At 48.4% G+C, this 6,000-nt stretch overlaps 1 protein-coding gene across 1 annotated transcript in view; it reads left to right on the top strand.

Moving 5' to 3' along the window:
* Positions 1–2,681: 2,681 nt before the first annotated feature.
* NAV2 (neuron navigator 2) overlaps positions 2,682–6,000 on the top strand; it is a 523,517-nt gene continuing 520,198 nt past the window's right edge. Inside the window, exon 1 of the mRNA XM_083593842.1 lies at positions 2,682–3,045. The gene's annotated coding sequence lies outside the window, so the exon portion shown is untranslated. The remainder of the gene's footprint in view (positions 3,046–6,000) is intronic.

Genomic DNA, 6,000 nt, shown 5'->3' with positions numbered 1-6,000 from the left:
GTCCCAAGGCAGATGACAACTTAAAATTCAGTATTAAAAATAGATAAATTACAGTCACAGGAATAGGCTGGGTGCTGAAAGCACACATCTCAGGTGACAATGACCAGGATAAAGAGGCGTGTCTTCAGCTTTCGCCAACATCTGCAGAGTGTATAAGGCACCTCTGTGATATTTGGGGCCTAAGTTATTTAAACACTAGTGCAAGCACTTTAGACTGGGACCAGAAGTTAACTGACTACTACTTGGGGTTGTTTCAATTCTAAAGGCAACCCAAGTCTGGATTCTGACGGCTGCACTTTGGTTCAGTTAAAGTTTCTGAGTCGTCTTCAAGTGCTGCCCCACATAGAGTGCATATCAATAAGCCAATCTGGAGTACTGTGGCCAAGTCATCTCTGTCTAAATAGGGCTGTAGCTGGTGGGCCAGCCAGTGCTGGAAGCAGGTACTCCTAGTCCTAGCCACTGTGGCTACCTGGGCATCGAGTAACAATACTGGATCCAGGAGTACCCACAAGCTACGAACCCACTTCATCCAAGAAAGTGCAACCCCATTCAGAATGGGTTATCTTCTCATCTCCTAGAACACTCAGTAACCTGGAAAACACAACAGCTCTGTCTTTCCAGGATTCAACTTAAATTTGCTGGACCACATCCAGCCCACCACTGCCTTCAAACACCTATCTAGCACCTCAGCCATGTCTCCTGCTTCAGAAGAAACAGAGAGATAGAGCTGTGTGTCATTTGAATATTGTGGACACTTTACTCCAAGACTCCTGGTGACAGCTCCCAAATACTTCGTGGAGTTGTTTTACAGCAAAAAGAACCCTGCAGGACAGGAAAGTTTCCATAGCACTGAACCCCTTGCTCCATAACTACTTTCTAGAAATGACTGGAACCACTGAAGTACAGTGCCCCCAACCTCACCTCCTGAAGCCACTCCAGAAAAATACTGTGTTCAGTGGTGTCTGGACAACTACTATCATCCCTGAGCTTTGGCTATGTTGGCTGGGCTGATGTGAGCTGGAGTCCAAGCAATTTGTGCACACCACCCCATCAACAGAATCATTTCTGATGTATCTCTCTGTCCTTCCATATCAGACTTGTCAGCTCCAGTGATCAAACTATTTGGCTAGATCTCATACCTACTGAAGAAAACTTAGCAACTCTCCCTCCTGGAAGCATTCATAGGCTCATTCAGTGGGACACAGCTGTATGTATTCAAGCGAAAGGCAGGCAAGCCCAGCCAAACAATTACTCCAAGGCCAAGGGCAACAACCAGAAATTAGGAGAGGGAAGCTGTGGTTGCATTGCCCGCTTAAGCCCACAGAAGGGCGCTGTAGCCTCGCGTGGCTCGCCATTGGCAGGCAATGATCTTTGATCTGGAGCTGCCCCCCAGGTTTCCCCTTAAATTAAAATCAGAATAAGCTTTCTGTCCCTTCCCAGTCTGTGCTGGTTCGAAAGAGTGACTCCTGCCAAGTAAGAGGCTGCCCCGTAGTTGCGTAAAAACTCATTACTTCTTTTTCTTATACCTCGATCGGTACACCTTTCCGACGCCTACGCGCTGCCCAGTACCTCCTCCTCAGTCCCCAAGCAAAAATAAGCTACCAATAAAATTACAGTAAAAGAAAAACAAATCCTTTAATTTGGTTGCCTCCCCCTCCTCGAGCTCCTTATTCCTGCAGCGCGATCCCCGCGCGTATTTACTGAGGGAAGCAAGTTACGCAGAGTTCGGCGGGACTTACTCCTGAGGATACCCGCCTTTAGCTGAGAGTAACTTATTTCCTCCCTTGGAGAAAGCAACTTCTTTCCCTCCATGCGCCTTCCCTTCACCCATCGCAGCCCCGCAGCAGCGCCCTCGACTCTCTTCCACCCTCCGCCGGCGCGCGCGCTTCCCAGATCCTCCTCCTCCGACTTGAAAGTGGCTCTTCAATTACCGGAGTGCGCCCCGCTCCCTCGCCATTGGCCGCCGTGCGCGCACGTGCGCACCCAGAGGGTTGGGCTGGTTGGCTAGCTGGTTGCTAAGGTAACCGGGAAGAGTAAGGAGCGACCCCCCCCCGCCCCGCCGGCAGCCTCGGCTCTAAAAGAGCGCCCCCGCTCCCCGCGGAAGGATAGTGGCCCTCGTCACCCCGGGGGTTATGGAGGCTCCAGGGGCGCAGCGGCGGGGCAAAGAGAGGGTGACTGAGGGAACATCTCTGGAGGAACGCGAGCCCGGAGACGCAGGTAAAGCTCGGCTTCTAGTCCCTGGAGAGGCTCTCTTTGCCGGCTCTTGCGGAAGAATGCGAAAGTTTTAAGCCGTGGCTTGAGGGAAAGCGGTGGGTGGGTCGCTTCCCAGCAGGGGCTGCGAGCGAGACGGGCAGCCCTCGCGCGCGGTTTGTTGGCGGTCTCTGGCAAAGCAACCTGCTGTCAGTCCCATCTGCTGCCGGCTGCCCCGCTTCCCAGATGAGGGATACTACTGCTGCTACTACTACTACTACTACTACTACTACTACTACTACTGTTAGTATTATTCCTATTATTAATAAAATAATAAGTACCCCTCCCCGAGCAGCGCAGGGAACTAGGCTCCGGCTGCGCTGGTGAGCTCCTGTGGAAGTGGCGGGGCAGCCTCCCCAAGTGCCCAGAAGCGCCGTCCTCGGCCGCTCCCCGTCAGGCGCGAAGAGGAGGTGGCGGGAAGAAGAGGAGGCGGGGCGCAGGGACAGGCGCCGCTCCTGGCTGCCGGCGTTTCCTCAGCTGGGGCTGCTGCTCCCTGCGTGAAAAGGGCAACAACAGCCGCCGCCTCGCCGGGGAGAAGGAGCTGAGCGGGGCTTCCGAAGGAGCCAGCCAGGCAGCCGAGCAGTCGTCAGTGCCGGCGAGGTAGATGGTGCGTGCGGTAGCTCGGGAGGCGCCGGGTGCTTGGAGCAGCAGCTCCTCCTCGGCTTGTATCATCTCCATTCCTGCCCGCCGCGGAGCTGGTGGCGCTTCTTTGCCTCCCTCTGCCTGTCTTCGCCTTGCAGGCAAAGGTGAGGGGAGAACTGGTACCCTTTTGCCTTCCTCCCTTGGCACAAGAAGGTAAATGAGTGTTAACGGGAAGGCTGGTTCATCGATGTTTCTCTTTTAACCATGTCGGTAGCTCCTGTATGCCCGTCCTGGTTTCTTTTACCCAGGTTGGTTATTAGTTTTGTGTATTTGTGAAAAGAGCATCCAGCCAATTAAGCATGGTCTCTGAATCCTATAAGGCGTATGTTTATTTGTTTTTATGAGGTTAGTCAAGAGAGAAGGCCTGGATAATTTTTTCCTAGATACCTTCTACTAAGTATCGTTTAGCAGGCACGATAGCTATGTCAAGGTTTGGCAGGAGGTGAATTGTGGTGGTTGTTTGGTACACCACTGGGCTATTTCTGCTGGACCAGCCAGTGCCTGCTGGTTGTTGGGATTCTTGTAAAGAATGCTGGACTAATGCAAGAGCACATTCTGAAGTTCACCTAACACAGGTTCGTATAAACATCCTGTCTGAACTCTTGCTTTGCACATAAAGGCATATTACTGAATGATTGAGACTAGGGGTTGGGGTGGAGGGAGGGAGGGAGAGACAATGCACTGCCCATAGTTGGCTCCTGTTTGAGGCATCTATACAAAAACAGGCTCATTTGTAACCTAAAGGAAGATGATTTATCTTGGTTTTTGTCTCTTTGTTGTATTTAATGTTGTACTGATTCTTGATTCTACAGCATTTTAAGAAAGTTTATGATAGAAGGGCATAGTAGTGCATTTCCTCTCTTTTTCTAGTTGCTAATCATCCGAACATTATATTTCTAGGCAGAAATCTCTTGAAAGGTTATTCTAACTTGAAATAGACAAGGTTATTTTTAATACTTTTTTGCTTCAGGGGGTAGACTGTATTGCTTGACTGTTAGGATTCTAGGCCAAAGAGAAAGAGAGAGAGAGAGAGAGAGAGAGAGAGAGAGAGAGGGAGCGCTCACGTGGTCCTCTGTGTACTTGGAAAGTTCATGAATGTACTGGGTAGCCCCTGCCAATGTGGTTGTTGATTCCTGACCATACAGCATTCTATTAGTATATGGCACAACAACTGTCTGTGTTCCTGGATATGCTGTCAGCCAAAAAGAAATTTGGGAGCCCTCTAAGGGAAACAGCATATGCCTTTTATCCCTGGCAAGCTACAGCTTTCCACCACCTGTATGGAGTCTGCAGTGACCAGTCGCTATGTACTAGCAGGGTTTGAATGACCTGGTATGGATGGCTGGTGGGAATCAGAAGTGTGCTATGATTTGCACCCAGCCTCTGAAATGCTGATATATTCTAAGTATAGCATTTAATTGGGGACCAGAAAAGTTCCTACACGGATCAATCTTGCTCAACTTGTAGAGCATCTGGTGCTTCACTTGAACACATTTGCAGGGTTTTATTATCTAGCCTCAATATATTTTTGTGAGATAGCCAATGTTTCAGATTTGTATTTAGGGCTAATGTGACATAGTGGATAGATTTCTCTACTAGGGAAACCTAAGTTCAGCTAGTTGTTCTTGGGCCAGTCAGTTTCTCAGTTTAACATGCTGCACAGGGATAAAATGGAGGAAAACTCCTTTGACCATCACAAATGAGAGGCTCTCGTAAGTTGATGACATAAAAATATAGGGGTGATGTGATATCAAATTGTTGCTTTTGATGGAGATAGAAAGGCGGTCTTACTTGAAATACTGTAGTCAAAATTTTGTTTGAAGTGCCATTAGTTTCTCTTTGATTTTCCTCTTCACCAATCTTTAGCATGCCAAACTAACCTCTTACAGCATTAGCAAAACAAGCTTTGTTTCCTGGGAAGATAAAACAAATCACTGTGTATATTGCAAATATTTGGGGTCTTTTAAAATCATTTAGCTATGGATCTCTCTCCCCAGTCCCAGTTGGTAGTAAAAGTTTTTTTAAAAAAAGTTTTTCAACTCCATAGATTTATTTTTTGTACAAAGGGCTGTGAGCAACACCCTAAGGCTTTCCTGCAAACTCCAATTTCTACTCATGCATGTCCTGAGATTAATCTGAAGGGTGTAGAAATAATAAAAAAATTCTGGAAATTTTAATACAAAGGGACATTGAGGGAGAGATTGCACTTTTTCTGCTTCAGAGGATTGTTCACACTGTCCTTACTTGCACTGGTTATGTCATGCTATTGCAGTATGGTATAACGTGATGTGACTGATGCAGTCTCGTGTGCCACATCATGGTGAAATCACTGAAGGGCGGAAAAAAGTTTTTCTCCATTGTTTTAGTAATTTTTCCACAAAGTAAGCTTGTGCCTGTAACAATGCAGTTAAGATAAAGAAATACGCTGCCATCTTGCTACATGTATATATCGCTGCCAGAGAACCTTGCTATGGGAAATGTTGATTTTGCATTACCACTTTTTTTTTTTAAAAAAAGAAAGCATTTAGTGTGCAAATGAAATATGTGTGCATATATCTGTGTAGACACATCTGCTGAAATGGGGGCAGCCACTCACACATTTATTTCCATGCGTGATGCATTGGCTGTAGTAGACACTAGCGTGGTGCCACTGGCGGAGGAACGGGGGGAGCGCACCACCCCCGGCACCATTGGGGAGGGGGTACCATCGTGGCCACGCACCGTGCACCCCCACCGCGCCAGATGCCAGGCCCCCAAGATGCACACCATGCCCCCGTGGGCAACGTGCCACACCCCTGCCTGCTTTCCGCCCCCAGTGCCGTAGCATGCAGCTTCATCACTGCGTGGTGCTGGTATTTCCCACAGCGATCCTAACGTATAGCTCCGTTCCTGATAGGGTGACAAATGGGGTTGTGTCCAATGTTGGCTTTGTACTAGTGGAAAGTCCTTGCAATCTCAGAAGGCAAGATGCCTGATATTCATCAGTCCTCCCTACTTCAATCTTCCATACCATATTGATACTGTTCCAGAGGGTCATCTAACTTTCAGGGGCAGCTTTCAGTAGCCATGGGGAGGCAGTCATGATTAGGAAGTCATTGGCAAAAATTG

This window comes from Podarcis filfolensis (assembly GCF_964270895.1).
Source record: "Podarcis filfolensis genome assembly, chromosome: 1".
Lineage (NCBI taxonomy): Eukaryota > Metazoa > Chordata > Lepidosauria > Squamata > Lacertidae > Podarcis > Podarcis filfolensis.
The sequence above is the reverse complement of the archived record's forward strand: the minus strand, read 5'-3'. Positions and strand labels throughout refer to the sequence as shown.